The following is a 21668-nucleotide window of genomic DNA, read 5'->3' on the forward strand; positions in this document are numbered from 1 at the left end:
CATAGGCTTTCATTAAACATCTGGCAAATGAATAAATGCATGCATGAATGGATAAATTAATGAATGCAAGTCTCTTCTTTGCCCAGTGCTGTACGTTCCCTTTATGTCGTTGCCCAATCCCTCCACAAGGTACCGCGTACTATGTGTTGGAAACACTAAAAGACTTAGGGCCATTAAAATCTGGCTCCTAAAAGCTTTGCTCACGTCTCACTAAGTTCCATACATTGTCCTGATATCCACTATTCAGATCCACATAGATTAATTATTTTTCTTGTTTCTAGCTTAGTTGTGCCAGAATCATTCTCTTCAAATCACAGTGATTTGGGATCACTTTCTACCTAAAACCTTCTCAGCAGAATGTTCCTTCTACCCTAACCCAGCCCAGGTACTTTCCCCCTATGTGTCACATCAACATGAATGATACATTCCTTCAATTTGCAAAAGACAGGCCAAATAGAATTTCTTCTTCTTCACGTTACGAGAATGATTTCCCCCTTTCTCAACTCCATATCTTCCCTGTTGTCATTTAAACCTCCTAGGTCTGACACCTCTTCCTATTTCTTAATCATTCATCCCTCATGTAATTCAGTTTCCTTAAAACAAACAAAAAACAACTTTCACCTCTACTGTTCCTTTTCACCATATTCTAGGATGGGTCTGCAAATTGATCAACAAATGTAAACATCACCCTCTAGGGTTACATTTTGTCCTAACAGGAATTCCTACAATAACACAGGGTAACAAGCAGTAAATATTTTCCTTCAGAATCAAGCTGTGTTGCGAGAGAGAAAGAGGAGAGAGAGAGAGAGAGAGAGAGAGAGAGAGAGAGAGAGAGAGAAAGAGAGAAAGAGAGATCGTTAATTAAATGAGGCAGAAGAAATAGCTTGATATTAAAGCACAGATTATGATTTTCAAAATTGGAAACTATGGGAGTCCACAGTTAAATGTCTTTAGCATGCATTTATCAAGCATTATGAAAATGAGTGTCTGACTTTGGAGTGAAGTGAGTCTTCAGTGGAATGACGTATGCCTCCTTTTGTAAAATACAATTTTTAAAGGATTTCATACTTAGGGAATAAAGTTCTGGTTAAACAGCTCAGAGGGTGAAAATACATCGTGAGCTGCATTTGCCTGGAGAAGAAGCTATACTCATACTCAGACCTCCTTCCAGATGGCACATGAAGAAGAGTCTGCCCCTTTGGTGTTTATGACAGATTAGCATTAGCCTAGGATGGCCTCCCTAGGGAGAACACATCATCAAGAGAATACAATTTCTTCTCTGCCTCTATTCTTCCATGTGAGCGATTACATGCTAAGAAACTCAAATGTGATGAGACTTTTTTCTAAAATTCAACTCATTTTCAGAATTCCATCCCTATTGTCCATTTCTCCTCCTGTAGAAAAGCTTCATTTCTGGTCCATGTCACAGAATCAGCCTTGGATTTGTATTCATATAATTTGGTAATGATGTCTCAAATTAGTCCTTAGAAGCTATTGGGTAACCTACTGCATCTTCATTTTCGTATATTTAAAACAGAGGATCCAAACCTATCCAGGATGATTTGAGTAGCAAATCTGCTGATGGGCATAATGACACTTGGAAATTAGGAAGCTCTAAAGGAAATGCAAGATTTTGTAAGTGAAATATTTTCAACCAACTAATTTTACCCTAACTATGTAAAAGGCACTGTGTGACATTAGAAAAGATCATAGGACATAGAATCCAAAGATAAGAGATACCTAACTCAGACTCTATTTTAGAGAATAAGACCCTTAGGGAAATCACTTAATCACACTTGATTTTTCTTATAATAAATTAGGGGTAATGGTACTGCTACCTCTCAGTGAGATTGCTAGTCAATATTTATAAATGTGCTATGTAAATTGTCAAATGTTGAGTTCACATATTTTCAATAACACATTGCCAATCTAACTGAAAAACAGTAGGAAATAGACTTCAAATTTTCAGAAGTCTTTGTAAGGCAGATGTATTTTTATTGCTATTTTCCAGCTTTCTAATTAGGAAAAAAAATCTACTTCTAATCAGAAGGTACAGGATCCTTAGACAAATTTGAGAAATTTCCATTGAGTCTGATGGAGTCTGAAATTTTGAGTCTTAGATTAATGCAACAGTTAATTTTTATACTAAACTGCATTTATATAAAGTAGCAAAACATGTATTTTCTCAATTACGGGTAATAAATTCCAGGTTGCCTTTTTTTTTCATTTTTTTTTTTTTTTTTAGTAAGGTTACATAGATTTCAAGTAGACAATTCTGTAATACATCATCTATATTTATCACATTGTGTGTTCACCACCCAGAGTCAGTTCTCTTTCCATCACCATATATTTGAATATAAATTCCAGTTTTATTTCACTTATCATCTCAATACATTTTGACCTACTGTGGTAAAAATACAAACAAACAAAATCTGAGCTCTCATCTTTTGACTGGTTTACCATATATTCTTTAGCAAGTCATAATTAAACTATCTTTGCCTTTTGGTATTAACTTCAGAAAGATAAACATAATAAAAGTGGATTTCTATGAGACAGTATGAAAATCTGAACAGATTTGAGTCTGCTGATAATAACTATCAGTCATTCAAACACTGTTATTGGCAGTTGCCAATTGACCCTATTGAAAATAAATTGCTTTTGGTAGCTATTCTCTTTGGCCACAAGCATTGTTTTCAAAGGCCTACTGGCTACTTTATAAGCATTCCAACCAAATGTTTATAATAAGAAAGAGATCCTGACAGCTTCCACCAAATACGCAGTAACTGCCCAGGCTGGATTTTTCAAAAAAATGTGGCATTTACCATCTAGGTATCTTTCTACATACCTTACTTAATTCTCAGCCTGCTTTCTTCAAACTAAGGTATTTTTCTGCCCATTGATGTAACTTTCATAAAGAAAGAGACTTCTAGGCACCCAAGGATATGTGCTTCAGAAAATACACGTTCTGTGACAAGAATGGATTCACTCCAAGTCACACACGCTCACTGGTTACATCCCTCATCTGTCACCACAGCTTCAATTGAGGACAATGAGCTTGGGCATTTGACAGAGTACAGATTTCTCATCCTCATGTAAATGGATGTATTGCCTTCAATGAGCCTCCCCAGGGCAGCCTGCATCCTCTATTGCTCACAGCAGTTTAGATTATAGAGGTTAGCAGTAGGGCACCATTAGCCTTTAATTGCATTTTACAGAAACATCTTTATCTGTCTATATAAAGAAGGTGCCAAGAAAATGTATACACATTTTAAGAAAGAAAAAAATATTAAAAATTGTAATAATATATACTGATAACTCAATCGTTATAGTCTACAAAATAACTAGTCATTATTTATCAGAACTGTCAGGGTCAATTCAACTTCGAAAAGTAATACGTAGATAACATGTCTTAAAATGTGTATACCATTTTTGGGCATCCCCGGTAGATTTAGAGACTATATTATAATCCGCAGAGATATATAGATATAGAGCATATTTTAAAAATTAGTTAATATATTTGAAGGGAATATATCAGCTATCAAGTTAGGTCTTCTCTCAAAACTGAAACCATCAATATCTCTCTTGTATTATTTTGAAGCAAAATTTCATCGCACTTTTTTTTTTTTTTTTTTTTTTTACTGCTGATAGTAGACTGTGGATATTATGATGCATTCTTATTATGAAAGTTCTTATTTTTGGACAAAACCAGCAATATATTTAAGAAAATCTCATGAACATTTTTAAAGAAGGGATGAGTACATGAATCACAATGGTGACAAAACAGTAAGATCAGATATGACGTGGAGATCCAGAATGTTACCACGTTCCCTTGCTTTTATTACTTGTTTCACCGCTATTGCCACTCTTGCCACTAGCTGATGTCCACTGAGAGCATATTATTCAGCAAGCATTGAGCTAACCATTTCCTATAGTCACTTTATGCAATCAGGACAATGCTTCGTGCAGTATGTTCTCGCATTACCACAGAGCTCACAACTATTATTACGGTACTTCATAATACTGCATCTCAACAAGGTTAAATACATTGCCTGAGGTCACACACACAGAAGTGGTTCAGGTGGGATTCTGACTTCAGAGCTGCTACACAAGAGCATGTTACTGTTACTCAAGTGCCAGCGGATCCTTTAATTATTACTCTCATCGAAACACAACCAAATTCCGTCCTTTGGCTGCTCACCTTTAAGAATCTAAAGTGGACTCTGGCTACAAGGACCAACATATCAGTGATCTTAACACTCCCAACAGCTTCCCACCATTCCTAGCTACATCACCTTGTAACAGACAGTGATTGTTATGATGCGAAATGTGCTTTATACCTTCAGAGCCCACTCATGAATAAGCTCATTTTTTTCCCTGGAGGCACAGTTTCTGTGCATCTTGAAACAGAGAAATTTAAAAGAAATCCCATTTCTGTGAGTAATTTCTCAATGTGAAATAATGATATAAAAAAATAAATAAATATAAGTCCTTTAAAAGGAGATGAAAGAATCCACTGTGCTTCCTCTAGGGGGTAATGGGAGGGTTTTCTGACTGCACTAATCCATCTCTTAAATGACTGATGTGCACATCCACCGCTGGGAGAAAGTGGCTTTTGGCTTTCACTCTCAGAAGTGGGCTGGACTACCTTCTGCCTAGTCAATGCTCTCTTCTGGACTCTGACCACAGCTGAAAATGGGCATGAGGTTGATTGTTTTTTTTTTGTTTTTTTTAAGTGTGCCAAGTGTTGGCTGAGACCCACAAAGTTAAATCACACTAGAGATGTGAATCTCCAGCCAGGAGAGCACAGATTCTTCCAAGCTACCAGGGAGATGGAGGATGGAGCGAGAGTGGTGCCCCAGTAATTGCCTGAGATGTTTTGGGCTGGAGTCAATTTGAAACTGATGAAGATGTCACACTAGGAGTCACAAAATGTGACATTTTAATATTGTGACAAACACACGGCTGCAAACTGGGAAAGGAAATGGCTTTACCCTGGGAACTCTTACCTGGTTGCTCTTTCCCCCAATACTGCAAATTATTTACAAAGGAAAATGTGCAGACTCTCTTTCTTCATGTCTCTTCCCCCCTCACTCCATCCTGACTTTTTCCTAATCCATAAGGGGTTACAGGAGTATTATGTTAAGACTGTTACAAGGCAGCATTGGTAGAGTTAGAAAACCGTCCCCTTGGAACAGCACTCTGGAAGTGTTATCTCGGATCTAAAGTAAGTTAACGTGTAACCACTTGACCATATCTGTCTTCTATGGTTTGCCAGTTATGCCATGCATGTAATGCATATTTCCCCCAAGTGTAATTTCACTGAGCTTCAGAAGCCCTATAATTATCTTATTGGCAGATATTGAGTATGATACATCAGTATAATTTACAATTGGTACTTAACAAAACTATCAACAATGCTTCTTAGCAAATACTGTTTTATTTACTGTTCGTAACAACCCCCTGAAGTAGGTATTATTAACACCATTTTATATAAAACAAACAAACACACACACTGAGGTTCAGAGAAGCTAAGTCACTTGGCCAAGGTTACACAGTTAGTAAGTGGCAGCCCTAGATCTGTATCCCAGAACTTCTAATTTCAATTACTTTGCTATCCCACCACCACATGCCTCTTGAAAACTATTTGTTAAATGGATTTGTATTCAAGAAAAATGCAGCTGTGTATTGAAGAGTGAATTTAAAATTAGGCATTTGTTTTTGAAAAGGCTGGCCCCAACTCAAAAGGGAAATATTTTGTGTGATCTTTTGGGCTAGAGACATATTACTGAACTGGCAAAAAGAATAGCTCCAAAAGCACATACAGAATGATTCAGAGAACACATGTGATCCAGGGACCTCAACCCAAGCTTCTGAAGAGAGGCTGGGGTCAAGAAGAAAGAAAATCGATGAGATTGTTCCCTGATGTATCTCATGCAGGCACTCTTATCTTTCTAGTGGTCCCTGCACATCTATATTTTGGAGGCACCAGAGTTTGCTCCGGCAATATAGAATGAAGATGGAAGGAATGCTGAATGGAATGAGTAAGTGGGGACATGAACAGGAAGTCAGTCTTCATTTTAGATGTAGCCTTAAATACTGTTTAGGGCAGTAGTAACTCATATAATCTGAGGAAGCTGTCACCAAACCTCACAGACAAGTGACATGGAGAACTTCCAATAAATGACTTGAATATCACAAAGTCAGGGATTTAATCTTATCTACCTATGAATCCGATGCCCAGGATGGTGTGTGATCACTAGCAAGGGGTGCCTTTCCCCCTCCCGTTGAGACTCTGGAGGGACTGAGCAAGGAAGATACTTTTGTTCTGAAAACTTTCAGGGGAACATATCAATCAAACAAGCCCATCCGAGGTAAGAAGCGTTGCGCACTGCTTAAGAACACAGGTTAGAAAGGAAGTTTGTTTGAACTCAGACTCAGCTCCTTCTTCTCTCATCGAAGTTCACTCCCTTTATCTTTGCCAAGGTTATTTTGCTCCCTTTTCTCAATCACTTCACCTTCTTTTCCTTCTTCTTATGTCCTTTACTTTTCTAATTCTTACTCATATTTATTATTTAATAAATGGTAAAATGAATATATGGATGAACAAATTAATGAATGATCAGGTGTGGTCCATAGACTGTTGTCAAGCAAGAAAAGAAAAGTCATTTTTGTCCATAGAATGTGAAATATCTATAAAATGCAAAAGGATTGGAAATATACACACACATACGTGTGCACATACAAACACCTACCATGAGCTTTGCAATAAGAAGCCTTGACAGCAACCACAGCTTGGCCAAGTTACATTTCTGAGCTCCAGTTATCTGTTCTAAAAATTAGGAAAAGAATTCTAGCAAAAATAGACAAATTATATACATTATTTTGGTGATATGGACTTATGGGGAAATTTGACGTTTTATATTTATTCTATAATGTTTTAGAATAAGTAAAACATTATTCTATAATGTTTTTGATTTTACATGAGCATTTTGTAAGCATGAAATCAAAGTAGTTATAAAAACTAACTAAATAAACAGAGAAAGGTATTTCTAAATTAAAAGTCCATTTTGTAGGCTAAATGAAGTGGGTACAAAGTTGGGTAAATGGTGGCATCTGTAAATGTATGTTTCCCTTTTCCATCCTGTACACAGCAGTGGGTAGAGAAGTGGGCCAGCTCATAGTCAGTCACACTTTGAATAACTTTTATTGCTTACAATTAAGCTGCCAGGTTTTTTTTTTTTTAACTTTTTTGGTTGTTTCTTTCTGGATTTTAGGGCCAACGATAGTATTAGTACCAGGTGAAATGTTTCAGAATGAACACCTAATGAATAAAAGATGGAAAATGGTTGGAAAGCAGTGAATAAATGAGTGTCATTTCCATAATAATTCCTAATTCTAAGTGGTTCTAACCTAAAGACCACTGACTATGTATTTGTGTTTTATGCTGAAAGGAGCTTGATATATTACTACTGAAGAAACATATAGACATAGATACAAATATATAATGACGTTGCAATATCTTCGATGGTAATCTCTAAGTTTATCACAGGTAAAAGGCAGTTGTTTTCAGGGTTTACAGATTTTTAAAATATTTTAATTTTTTTCAAATGTTCTATGAAAAACCACCTGAGTCAAACAGTTGTCTTAGTACTGTAGGCAGGGAGTAAAATGCAACTTTCTCATAAGTTTTAAAACTATGATGTTTGTTCAAGGATGTTTATAGATTTTTTTAGAAATAAATCCTCTATTTTATGTTTGTGGCTAGCAACAAAACCTGGATTCTATTTCTTTAGATTTATTTAATCTCACTCTAATTTTTTTTTTTTTTTTTTTTTTTTTTTTAAGGGAAGGTGTCTATGGCTAATTATAACACATGTTTGCAAATTGCTACACGTTTGAAAGGCTTTTGTCTTTGGCTCACAGAGTTTTCCTCATTGCCTAAGGCCATCTTGCAAAGATACTCTCAATATCCCTATCCCTCCAAATAAAATAATAATAAAAGAAATCAAACTGATAGCTTTAGCAGCCTGCTAATATTTACCAGCCCCTCCCCCCATCCCCTCACCTTTTTTTTTTTTTTTTTGCATTTTTCACCTTGGTGATCCATGATAAAATTCACCATCCTGAGCTCTGGTACCCTAAATGAATGTATGTTACTGAAATGAATTTAAATCTCAATTATAATTAAAGACAGTTGTCTACAGGAAGATTGTTTTTAAGGCTTTTCTAATATATCCCAGGCTCCTAGCTCCTGAGCCTCATTAAATTTCTCAGCTGCTCTAGAAATTCTCAGGCTTTGGAGAGTTAAGTGATACTTATTGTTCAAGATTTACTGAAGGAGCTCACCTTCAAGTAGGAGAATGAGGATGTGTACACAAACACACATAAATTAGTATATTTAGGACACTAGAAGAAGTGTCCACCAAAAAGCATGTTCACCCCAGTGTTGAGGAAAAGGCTGAATTTAGAAAGGGAAAGTGGGGAGAAGGCAATTCCAGAAAAATGCAAAAGTAAAAAGTGGATGTGAGAAAAGGCTAGTGTACCATGTCTGGTGTGCCCTGGCACAGATAAGCAGCCAGACGTTGACCGCTCAGACCTCGGGGCAACCTGGTAGGGTCTAGGGCAGCCCTCGCCCCACCCAGATCAAGCCCAATAGTCAGTCCCTGACACCCACTGCTCAGTTAGGTTATGTGAGTGGTGCCCAGGAGATGCTCTCCCACTGGACATCTATTTCAGCAGCCAGCCGCCAGCACATCTCTACTTGTTGTGGAAAAGGGGTACATGCAACTGCTGAAGCAAACTGCATTGTGGAAGCCTGAGGCCCTCAGAGTGAGGAGTATGGTTTATGGGGAAGGGAAGGCCAGATGGGAGCACCAAATCTTTTTTTCAGGAAGAATAAATAAAATCAGAGCTGGGAAAACCGCACCATTTTAGGACCAAAGAGGAGTATAAAGACATAGGTAATGGCATCTCAGAAAGTAAAGGAAAACCCACTAAATCCCTAAAGCACAAGAAAACCACAAAATGGCATATGAGAAGCAAGCTCAGGATGGAGAAGTGACATGGGGATTTAACTTTCAAAGTACGCACAAAAGTCCCTAGTGCTTCCAGATGGGCCGGTCACCATCTCGCACACCAGGGTGACTGGGAGACGTGGCTGTCTTATATAACGCATAGCAGGAATAACACTCAGCATCTCCAACCAGAGAGTGGAAATGAGGTGTCATAAACAGCCAGACAAGATACTTCTTAACTTGCTCAGAGTTAAAGATTCATGAAACTGTCCACAGTTATTTCTGGGAATCTCTGGGGTGTCTCACATTGCTTTAGCCACTCACTCTGTATTCTTGGCCCAAATGCTGTGCTACAGTCTACACAGAGGCACACTCATCTTCTGATGGCCCTTTAACACCTTCAGTTGACAATGTCACACTAGCATCTGAGACAGGATAATCACTGTCTCCTGAATCCTGAATGTGCTATTAGCAGCTGGACTCCCAGGGCAGGGTGGATCACGTCCAGAGTTAATTACTCTTTCAGTCACTTAGACTCTTCAATTTCTCTTCTGAACCATTCTACAGACATTTAAAAATGACTTCGGCAGGACCAACCCCATACCATCTTCTTCACCTCTCTCTCCTTTTCCTTCTATCCCGAGAAACTCTGTATCTACAAATATACAGCAGCTTCTTCTAATTTGTAAGTCAACTTAAAAAACTGCTTCCCCTCTGTATATGAAAACAAGTTGCCCATAGTTCACCAATTTTATTATAGCCAGTCTCCAAAATAATTATATCACCCTACTGAGAAGAGAATGAAGAGAAAGAAATAACCGACATTTATAGTGTTTTCATATAGACTGGCTTAGTGAATCTTATACTTTAACACAGGTAATATTTGTCTGTTCTTTCCTCTCTTTCATCTTAAATGTGCCATGTTTAAGAGCAGGACACCCAATGGTGACCTGTCCATCCAGAGGCATCAGGGACCTTTGCAGGCACTTTGAAATTTAAACCCCAGTGTTGCTTCTCTCCTTCCACAGTCCTCCCCATGTCAGTAATGGAAATTCTAAACTTTTGTTTACTCAGACCAAAAATTGTCTTCTTAATCTCTGTCTTTCACATCCTACTTTTAACCACCCCACAAATTACATCTACTCAAAACATATTTAGAATTCCACCAATCCTTAACCACTTGCAGCTCTCCCATCATGGTGCAGGAAATTATCATCTTTCTCATGGATCATGACAGTAGCCTGCTAATTGTTTTCTCTTATTTGACCTTGACCTCCCTTCAGTCTATACTCACCACCAGAAGCCAAAGGAATTTAGCATCCTACCCCCTGCTTCCTTCTTTAAGGAGCTCAGTTCTCCTCACTTTCTCCCTTGCTTGCTTCTGTTTAGCTGCTCCACGATCTTTGACGTTCCTGAGATGTGCTAAGCATGCTCTCACTTCCAGGCCTTTCCACTTGCTCTCCACCTGACAGTCTTTGCTCCCGGATATTTGCAAGTCTCAGCCTCTCGTCACCCTTTGGTCTCTCTCACCTTCTGAGTGAGTGATGCCTTCTCTGATGATGAGTTTAATTCAGGGCATTCCCATGCTGGTACTACCTGTTTTTTCCCTACTTTATATTTTATTACAAAACTTATCACCACCCAACATGACATTTATTTAATAGTATTTTGTTTTACTTATTTGTTTATTGACTGTCTCTGACTGCTAAATTAGGGATCGATAAAGGCCAGGATTTATATGTTTATATGTAGTTCTCTGTTGAATCCTCACAGCCAAGAATAGGGCCTGAATCATAGTGGGTGCTCAATAAACATTTGTGGAACGACCGAATTAATGAACACAGGCTAAGCAATGAATTTGGAGAAAAAGTGACCTGTGATCCAATTCACCCTCTATAAGTTATTAGATCTTGACCTCATGTATTACACCCTTCACCTGAGTCTCATATACCTCATCTATAAAACAGAAACAACGTTAAAGAGTATTAGCTAAAATCATAAATGTGAAATGTCAAATGTCTAGGACACAGTAGATGTTAAACAAATAGTGATTGGTATAGTTATTAAAATATTTTAGTAACCAATGCAATGGCATTTTCAATTTTCTTTAAATAGGAGAATTTCTACTTTTATCACAAAGAGTAAAGGCAAATGAATACAATAAAAACTATAAAATAGTTGAAAATGTCCAGCTCAGAGTTTGGTCCATAGAAATTCCATAATGAATGATAATTTCAACTGTAGTTTAACAATCCTCAAGATGTGTTTAGTTCTCCAACACACTAAATCTCTTGACTTCAAAAGTAGTTCATTATCATGGGGGAGGGGGGAAGGATTTTATAAATTCTAAGACTAAATGTACCGTGTTGCCAAAAGAGTGCTTTGCCTAAGGCTTTCCTATTCAGGTTTTGAGCTTGCAGTGATGAAGAATAAGAATGTCTCAAGGTATGATGACCAGCTCCCAGGCCCCAAAGCAGGGGACCCTTGATAAAGAGACTACTTTTTCAATTTTAGGAAAATCCTCAAAGACCTCCTTGATTTTCATTTGCTGTCAAAAGCACAGGAACTCCTGAGGAGGCATTCCTACAACTTTTTTTTCCTGGAGGTAACTGAAAAGAGTAACACTTTGTTATCATCACTGGAAAAAGACCCACTTCTAGTTTCCACCAAAACCAAGTCAGTTAATTAACCAACAGGAAATTGGGCAGCATGATTTTCTTCTTCCAAATCAAATGAAAGCTAATCAAAAGGTCTTACCCAATAGGGTACTAGAACCAGCTTGTACCAGCCTGCAAGAGAATATTCTGCATATCTCTTTCCATCTCGGTGTTCAGGTGACATCACACCGGTAATTCAAATGGGCCATGGGGGACAGTATTTACACCACAGAAACAGGACTACATTACAAATCAGAGTTTTGTTCCCCCACCCCCCGCCCAGAGACTGATTTTCCAGCACACCATTGGTTCTACCGTGTTATTTCCAAGTGCATGAAATAAACAACCATGCATTCAACAATTTGTTACCGCCGTTTATTCTCTGTGCAAGGCACTCCGTTTAGGAGTTGCTCTCTGAAATAGATGCATACCATTCAGTTGAATAGAATGCTTGTCTCAAATTGTTTTAGTGCCTTGAAATTTCTGGTTTATGGTTTGGTTTCTCGAACAGTAAATGTGCACTGTGAAACGTTTTGCTCTACCGCAGAGATATTTCATTCTATTTGCAAGATGAATATGGAGCTTAAAGATGTACAATGTGAGAAATCAAGCATAAGGAATTCCCATGATATTTAGCACATTTGTCACTGGAAAAAAATAAGTTGAGAAAATTGAGGTACTGCCAATGATACAACTGGTTTACCTAATGGGATAGGCAGGATAGGAGCACTTGCAGATCTGAACTGATTTTTCTCTCACAAGGTGCTACAGATATACCTAAAAGCTTTCAAAATTTAATGTTCGATAAGCTGTAATATGGCAAGAAGATGCAATCCCTCTGGTTGTGTTCTCTGTGTTTCCTATCAATCACCTCTCAGCCCTCAACTAGGTCATGTGAAAGTGGCTCAGAAAAATTGGCTAAACCTACGTTCTACAGTCAGAAAAACTGAAAAATCACATTCAGGATGACTGCAATAAGAAGTAACTACTACTGTTTTACACATATCATTTTAACACACTTAATCTTTCTTCCTTAATAAAGTGATTGTTATCTTGTATTTTGTTTCTAACTAATCTCTCTTCCTTAATAAAGTGATTGCTATCTATTGAGTTATATTATTTCTAATAATTATATTATTTTTGATAATATCATGATGTGTTTTAAAATACATTTTAATTTTGAATATAATACAATTTTGTTTTAAAAGAAATAGTAACAACGCATGCTAATTTTTTAAACCTAATAATATCGGAAACCTTAAAACCCACAGAAAAACTGAGTCCTCTGTTCATATAGATTATTTTCTGTGTTGAGTACTGTATGGCACCTGGATCATCTCGGTTGTGACAACTATAAAGTTTAAATGACAGATAAAATTCTGCCATGAGGTTCCAAATTCTTGGAAGTTTTTAGGGTATGACTTCTGAGTCTGATTTTCTGTATAGGGAAGCTATTAAAGTGAATTTCCAGGAACAAGAAGTATCAAGCGTATATAGTCTATTTTACTGTGCTATCTTTATTCTTATACTTCACTGAGAATTGTATAAGGTAGAACTCACCCTACTTCCAACGTTGCCTTCTATTTATTTTACAGGACTAGGCATTCATGGAAAGCTTTTCCCCAACAATGCAAGCCTTTTATGATAAAGCCAACCTAACAAAAACCAGGATGCTTTAAAAAAAAGAAAAATGATCCTATATATATTCATTATTAGAAAGCTCCCTGAGTATACCCTGCCTTATTAAATACACAAAGTCAAAGTTGATGGACTCGAAGCATCTATCATGTAGGTCGGAAAGGTCTCTGCTCATGTACCTGCGATGAGCGGAACACTTCTGCTTTTACAAGCAGGCCCTTGGCTTTGCATTGACCACGGCTTGTTTCTGCTCCATCAGGGTTCATGGTGCTGCCCACCAGGGTTCTCACTAGTTTCTCTAAGCCTCTGGCATCACCTAGGAGTGAAGTGCTGGAGAGTCTGTTAGCTGTGGTTCTGTGTGTGTGTGTGTGTGTGTGTGTGTGTGTGTGTGTGTGTGTGTGTATGTATGTATGCATGCATGTATGTATGTATACACACACACACACACACACACACACAGCAACAAAGCCACTACCCTCCACCCCTGGCATTGCCAGTGGAGATGACATGGGGAGCCTGGATTTCCCCCTCCACTCAGCAGTAACAAGGAGACTTTCCCCCTACATGTTGGATGGTATCAGAGTCAGTTTCATGGAGAGCCAGGACTTTCTGGACACCTAGCAGTAATAAGGCTACTCCTCCCCCATGGTATCAGTGACGGCCAGGTGAGTAGCAGTAACCTGGTACTGCTATGTTCCCAACCAGGCAGGGACTGGTGGAAGTCTAGTGGCAGCTGGGACTCCTGCCCACACCCAGCAGGAGCACCCAGGTACCTAAGGGTCAACAGAGGCCAATAAGGAGCATGGACTTCTACTGCCACCTGGTGTTCATTCTACCCCCACTGTTCCCACTGGGGCAATATCAGAAAAAGCCGGTTAACACTGAAGGTTTAAACAAGGAATACAATCTCATAATATGAAAACTAAAATGTTCAGATTTCAACTGCAAAGTACTCATTATACCAGCAAGCATGAAAATTTCAAATGGAATGAAAAAAAAAATCAGTAGATGCCAATACCGAGAAGAGCAATTGGACATACAGGCAATAAAATTAAATTTGAAGTCTCACATCGTATGAGAAAATTAACTCAAAATGGATTATGCACTCATAATCTAATAAATAAAACTATAAAAATTTTAAGGAAGAAAACCTTTGGGGTTTAGGGCTAGGCTAAGAGTTGTTAGACTGGACACTCATAGCACAATCCATAAGGGAAAAACTGATCAATTGGACTTATTCCAAATTAAAACTTTGCTCTCTAAACTTTGTAAAGAGGATGAAAAGACAAGCTACAGAGTGGGAGAAAGTATTTGTAAGCTACATGTCTGACAAGGACTGATATCTAGAATATATTAAAAATTCTCAAAACTCATCGGTAAAAAAAATCCAATTATAGAATGAAAAAAAGGTTAAGAACAGACATTTCACTGAAGTGGGATATAGATGGTAAATAAGCACCAAAAATGATGACGGTAAAGGGGATCCAATACATGGTGATGGAAGGAGAACTGACTATGGGTGGTGAACACACAATGTGATATATAGATGATGTTTTACAGAATTGTACACCTGAAACTTATGTAACTTTACTAACAATCATCACCCCAATAAACTTTACTGAAATAAAATTATGTTAAACATGACTAGTTTTTAGGGAAATAAAAAAAATTAAAACCACAATGACATGATTAGGGAAAGAAGATTTTGACATTGGTGTTGGCAACGATTTGGGGGATTATGACACCAAGAGCACAGCAAAAAAGGCAAAATTCAACACGTGTGATGGGGATTTTTCTTTGCCCTTGCACAGCCACACAGGCCCAAACAGGCTGCAGGTTGGAATTCTGAGTTCCAAGGACCAGGAGGCAGTGGGGAGGCAGCAGGAAGGGACTCGGGTGGCTGGCTTCTGCAACTGTGCAAACCTATGGGACTAAAACAAGTGAAAACTCTAGGGGGTCTGAGGCAGATGTGCTCAGCTCTTGAGTGGCAAAAGCTGATAGGGTCCTCTGGAGAGCCCTGGAGACTCTGGTTGCTGGCACTATGTGACTGAGACTGGTAGCCTCTACCTTTCTTCCGTGTTCCTAGCCATCTCTGTACCTCTCAGCTCTGCCAGTCTTTGGGTGGCGTGAAACCCAAGAGAGTCCTTTATGTAGTGTCCGTAAGGGCTGGGGAAACTGGTTACTCAACCCGATCTCTCTTTCCAGGTGAGGGAAACTATTCCTAGCTTTCCTGTTGCAAATCAAAAGCACTACGAGACATCATTTTATACCTGTAAGAATGAATATTATTAAAAAGACAAGAGACAGCAAATGCTATCAAGGATGTGGTGAAAAGGGAACGCTGGTTCACTCTTGGTGGGAATGTAAATTGGTGAAGCCACCGTGGAAAATAATATGGAGACTCCTCAAAACATTAAAAATAGAACTAGCATATGATCCAGCAATCCCACTTCTAGGTATTTATACAAAAGAAATGAACTCATTATCTCAGAAATCTGCACTCCCATGTTTGTTGTAGCATTATTCACAACCAAGACATGAAAACAACCTAAGCGTTGACTGACTGATGAATAGATCAAAAAACTATGAATAAATATATATATATACATTTAGCTGTAATTAAAAGAAAATCCTGCCATTTGCAACATAGACCTTGAAAGTATTATGCTAAGTGAGATGAGTCAGAGAGAGAAAAATAACGTATGATCTCACTTAGTTGTGGAATCTAAAAACACTGAACTGATAGGGACAGATAGTGTGGGCCTCCCTTATTTGTAGGAGATAAATTTCCAGATACCCAATGGATCCAAAGGATGCCTGAAACCACAGATAGTACCAAACCCAATATATTCTATTTTTCCCCTATACATACGTACCTATATTAAGTTTAATTTATAAATTATGCATAGTAAGAGATTAACAACAAGTAGTAATAAAAGGGAACGATTATAACAATATACTGTAATAAAAGTTATGTGAATGTGGTTTCTCACTCTCAAAATATCTTACTGTTGTTTACTCATCTTTCCACTTAAAGGCAGCATTTTATGGCTTCTCTTTGGCATATCCAAATTATCAACATCACGACTCTTGTGCTTTGGCACCATTATTAAGTAAAATAAGGGTTATCTAAACACAGGCACTGTGATATTGCAATAGTCGATCTGATAACTGAGAAGGCTACTAAGTGACTAATGGGCAGGTACACATACAGCATGAATATGCTGGACAAAAGAATAATTCACATTTCAGACAGGGTAGTCTGGGACTGCACAAGATTTCATCATGACACTCAGAATGGCATGTGATTTAAAATTTATTATTTCTGTAATTTTCCACTTAGCATTTTTAGACCATGGTTGACCATGGATAATTGAAACCACAGAAAATGAAACTCCTGATAAAGGGGAGGGGAGCTACAGCAGACTAACTGTTACTAGGGGCTGGGGCGTAGCATTAATGGTGAGATATTGGTTAAAAGGTGCACACTTTCTGTTATAAGATTATTAAGTTCAGGGGCACAATGTACAGTATGATGACTATAGTTAATGTTACTATATTGTACAGTTGAATGTTGCTAAGAGAGATCTTAAATGTTGTCACCACAACAATAACAATAAAATGTCAAGTATGTGAGATGAAGCATGTGTTAACTAACCTTATCATGGTAAAGATTTCACAATATATACGTGTATCAAATCATCACACTGTATGCCTTAAACTTACACAATGTTATATGTCAATCATATCTTAATAAAGTTGGAGGGACAAAAACCTAAATATGCAACCATCTATAATTCAGCAATTGCACTTTCAGGAAATGCATTGAAATCTTATGTTCACACAAAAAGCTATTCATGAATGTTTCCAGCAATCTTATTTATAATAGCCCCAAACTGGAAAAAAATGAGACATCCTTCAACAAGTGAAAGGTTAAACCAATTGTTGTATATCCTAACCAAGAAATACTGCTAGTTGAAAAAAAAAAAAAAAATGAATAAACTATTGATGCACCCAATAACTTGGGTGAATCTCCTGAGGATTATGTTCAGTGAAAAAAATCTAATCCCAATTTGTTACATACTGTATGGTTCCATTTATATAACATTCTTGTAATGACGAAATTATGAAAATGGAGAGCAGATTAGTCGTTGCCATTGCCTAAAGAGGAAGTTGGGGATGGGGAAGAAGTGGGTGTGGCTATAAAAGGACCACAGGAGGGACCCTTGTGGCGACAGCAATGCCCTGGATCTTCACTGTACTCATGTCAATATCCTGGTTGCATTACTGTCCCATAGTTTGTAAGATATTATCATTAGGGGAAAAGAAAGAGTTCATGATATCTCTCTGTGTTGTTTCTTAAAGCTACATGTTAATGTACAATTGTTTTACTAAAAAATAAGCTTAATTAACAATCCAATTATCGACAATATCACATCTACATGTTTTACAACTGTACTATACTACAATCACAAACGCTCTTAGTTGATTTTACGGAAAACTGTCCAGTTTATAGTCCTGGTGCCTAAGTGCCCATGTTATATCAAATCATATATCATATCATATCATATCAGATTATATCTCACCATCTGATGCCACTTGATTAAGCCAGGAGTGGCACTGGACCAAAAGTAAGGCAAACCTTAGTTCAGTTAAAATCTGTGATCTCAGTGGTCTGATGAATTGATCCAACCAGATTCTCTTTGAAAATGTAAACACACACACACACACACACACACACGGAATAGGACATGTGCTTGCTCTGGAGTTACTATCTCTCAGTTCAAATTCATCTTCCTCTATTTTGCTTTGAGATGCTGACCCTGGGTCTCTGCAAAGCACATTTCTCCTTTGTCACCTAGCTCTCTGTTTCGGCGAATAGACGGAGCTAGAGGGAGACAGGAAGGTTAGAGAGGGAAGAAGGGACTTCCTGCTCCTGAGAGTGTCACCCTACAGAGAAGTTGCTTCCATTTTGCATTGTTTTTTTCCAACAGTCCCAGAAACAGTCTCATCGCCTCCCTCTCCAGGTGGCATAACAGCAGTAGCTGCCTGGTAGCCCCTCCTCAAAGATGTCCCTTTTTGCCTTTCCAAATCTCCAATATCTGGTGAATAATTCTTAAATTAAATTGGATCTGTTAAATAACTGGTATGCTTTCTGTTTCCTGAGTGTCACCTAATGGATACAGGTGAATAGTAGTAGGGTTTGAAGCTGAATAAAGAGAAAATGGTTAGAGAGGTCATGAGAGGCTATGTGCAAAGCAAAATTATGAGAGGAGGAAATACAAGAAGGCTAAGAAAAATCAGTTGGAAGTGGGGGTGTGGAGAGAGAGAGAGAGAGAGAGGTGGGAGAGAGAGAGAGAGAGTGATGGTAACTTTTCTTTATCTTACCATTGCCTCCTGTCTTTAGAGAGCACTTTACATGCTATAACATACCACATCTACATTTTAAAAACAGTGTGATCTTCTTGAACACAGATAACATGGCTTCCATTGAGCTTAATCTACATAATACGATGGAGTTGATGCAGAAAAGAAAAATTACCTTTCAGGAAGCACTTGAGTTATAAATACAGGACAAATAACTATTATACATGCAACACAGAGGTAAATATTAACAGAAAAATGTATGAGCAATTCTTCCAGCCATGGTTCTTGGTTCTTATAACATTAAAACAGCATGAATGATTCAAGTATTTTGCCAATTAGAATGGCAAATATAAATGTCTCCCTTGCCACAGATGGAGCTTAATGCCACTATAATTTTATGTGCTTTTCCCCTCTTCTTTTATCCTTGACACAGTGAAACCCCACAGAAAAATAAATAGATTATTTCCATTTCACCAAGCCGGGCAGATGCTATTTCTAGGCTCAAGTGGACTTGACTGTTGATGGCACAACTTTTAGCTACAGAAGGTGCTACAATACATGCCCCCAGCTCACAAACTGTCACTTGTTTGAGTAACTCAAAGTTTCATTCTTCCCCATTGGTTCACTGAGACAAGTTCAACTTTCCCAATAGCACAACAGAAAATATTTTCATGTTACCACATCAAGGTTTCCAACCTCACCAGGTTTTCAAAGAGAGAATAAAAAGCTGGTTACCTTTCTTGAACAGTTGGTTCCATATTAATGACCTACCTGGTGCCCCAGTTTTAATAAAGGAGGGGGACATCACTGTCTGCTTGTTTTGTTCTGAAACCTGGGCAGGTCAATCTGCCATCCCTTCTGCTTCTGGGGCAGTGCAAAGCAACATCCCTCCACTTTGCATAAATCACTACTAGTAAAAGTTTTATGACGTGGGTACTCCCTCCCAACCCCCGCTTTCTCCTTTTGTACCTGACAGAAGTGCAAATGAAAAAGATGAAATGGCCAGACATTTAACCATATGTCAGCATCCACATGGGGACGTTTGGGAGAGAAAAGAAACTGTGAGCTGTACCGAAGGAATATTAAAATCATCTGAAATGCAATTAACAACCCCACAGTCAATGACTCTTTGAATTATTCTGATGGAGTAACTTATACTTCTCACTTACCTTTGGCAAATTGTTCATAGACTAGTTTCCCTGTTCATGAAACTTGAATCCAGTCAATGTATCGAGATTCCAAAGTAGTTTCAGGATGTTTCCATATTGATAATCTTCATAGGTTATCTCTGCATGTCCAGTAACTCCTATATAATACAGAATAAAAGGAGATACTTAGGAATATATAATACTCAATAAGTGTGGATTGATTGATTTGATTTTAGCACCCATAACTCACACTAAAAAAAAAAAAAATTGACCATTTTTATTATTTGTAAAATAGAAAGTGATAGGAAGAAGGATTTCCTCTTTTAAAAACTGCATTATATGCTAATGTCATTTTGTATCTGCAATTATACCTAATAGTAGTCGATGTGAATGGAAAGGCTTAATGAACATTTATTGATTAGACACTTGATATAACAGATTTAAATAAAATTTGTTTCTCATTGCATGCCCTGAGAAGGTGGAAAGGAATTTAAAAATTGAGAAGTTACCCGGACCCATGGTGCTAGTCACTCACATATTATATACATTATCTTATTCAACTAGTACATCGATACAACAACCTTTCTAAGTAGGTACCACATATATAGCTCTGTTTGACAGATGTTTTTATTAGCTCCACTTTTCAGATCATAAGAGAAAAACTTATATGTCAGGGGAGTCAGATTTTAAGACCAGCTAAGCTGAAATCCCTCTTCTCAATCTTTTCTCACTTGGCTGTGGTAGAGGACCATAGATTACTGTTTTATTTTGTTTAAATAATTAATATAAAAACATTTTGTATGCTGAATCTGTCCTAAGACAAAGAATAACTTGGACCTTGCGGTGTGGTAAATTCCAAGGAAATATTGATACTAAATCCCGTGCCATGATATAGCACCTCATAATTTTTATTATTCTGTAATCAACCTTAACCATGTAATTTTTCTTTCCCCCATCATAATTATTTTCACCTGAAATTTCATGTCTATTTTGGATTTACAGGTCTCTTTTAACTAAATTCAAGAAAACCATTTCATGTGCATCTAAACCAGGGGGGTCCAAACTGCGGCGCGCAATCCATTTTTAATTGGCCCGCAGCAAATTCCAAAAATATATTTAAATAAACCAGGTGAGGCAATACGAACTTCACCTCGAGCGAGTGGCCCGGCTGTTTGTGTATTTTACTGCATATGGCCCTTGGTGAAAAATGTTTGAAAAAAGTTTGGACACCCCTGATTTAAACAATAGTCCTTATTTAACACTTTCTTAGATTAACTGGTCTATATTAAGAAACCACCAAGCATGGGAGCCCCCTCCACACAGACTATAGGGATCATCACCACCGCAACAAGCCTCCCCCCGGACCCCCTCTTGGTCCACGCAACAGCCGGGCACAGAAACCCTCTGCTCCGCACATTGAACATTTCTTTCTCTTTTAAAATATCCCCAAACTGCTCACTTGACCCCTGACAGCCAACCAACACTATCAAACATACCATTTAGAAAGTCTCCCCAGCTTCCAGAATCCCGTCTTAATAAAACCCTTGTCAGTTGGCTACAATCGCAGTGTTTTCTTGCTTTACTCCATAAAACATAACTCTTCCCAACAATACCTTTGTACCCTCACTTAAAGAAAAGTGACAGTAGAGGAGCTTCCTGGCCACAAATGGATGAAAACAAAACAAAACAGAAAAAAACAGCCTTTGTTAATATTGTCTCAGGCTTAGTTTTAGTCATCATCATCTGTGTTATTCTACGAATTCCCTTTAGGATGATATGTAACCCTAGAGAGAAATGTCTTAATTTGTGAAGCAATTTGCAGACTCTTCTTAGTACACGTTAAA

At 37.9% G+C, this 21668-nt stretch overlaps 1 protein-coding gene across 12 annotated transcripts in view; it reads right to left on the reverse strand.

Moving 5' to 3' along the window:
• The window catches only part of LRRC4C (leucine rich repeat containing 4C), a 1083645-nt gene that overhangs the window by 441791 nt on the left and 620186 nt on the right, over positions 1-21668 (reverse strand). For all 12 annotated transcript variants that reach the window (XM_074336244.2, XM_074336243.2, XM_074336242.2 and 9 more), the window contains one exon: positions 19846-19982. The gene's annotated coding sequence lies outside the window, so the exon portion shown is untranslated. The remainder of the gene's footprint in view (positions 1-19845; positions 19983-21668) is intronic.

This window comes from Rhinolophus sinicus, chromosome 14 (genome assembly GCF_057876585.1).
Source record: "Rhinolophus sinicus isolate RSI-liver-muscle chromosome 14, RSI-T2T, whole genome shotgun sequence".
NCBI classification, from domain to species: domain Eukaryota; kingdom Metazoa; phylum Chordata; class Mammalia; order Chiroptera; family Rhinolophidae; genus Rhinolophus; species Rhinolophus sinicus.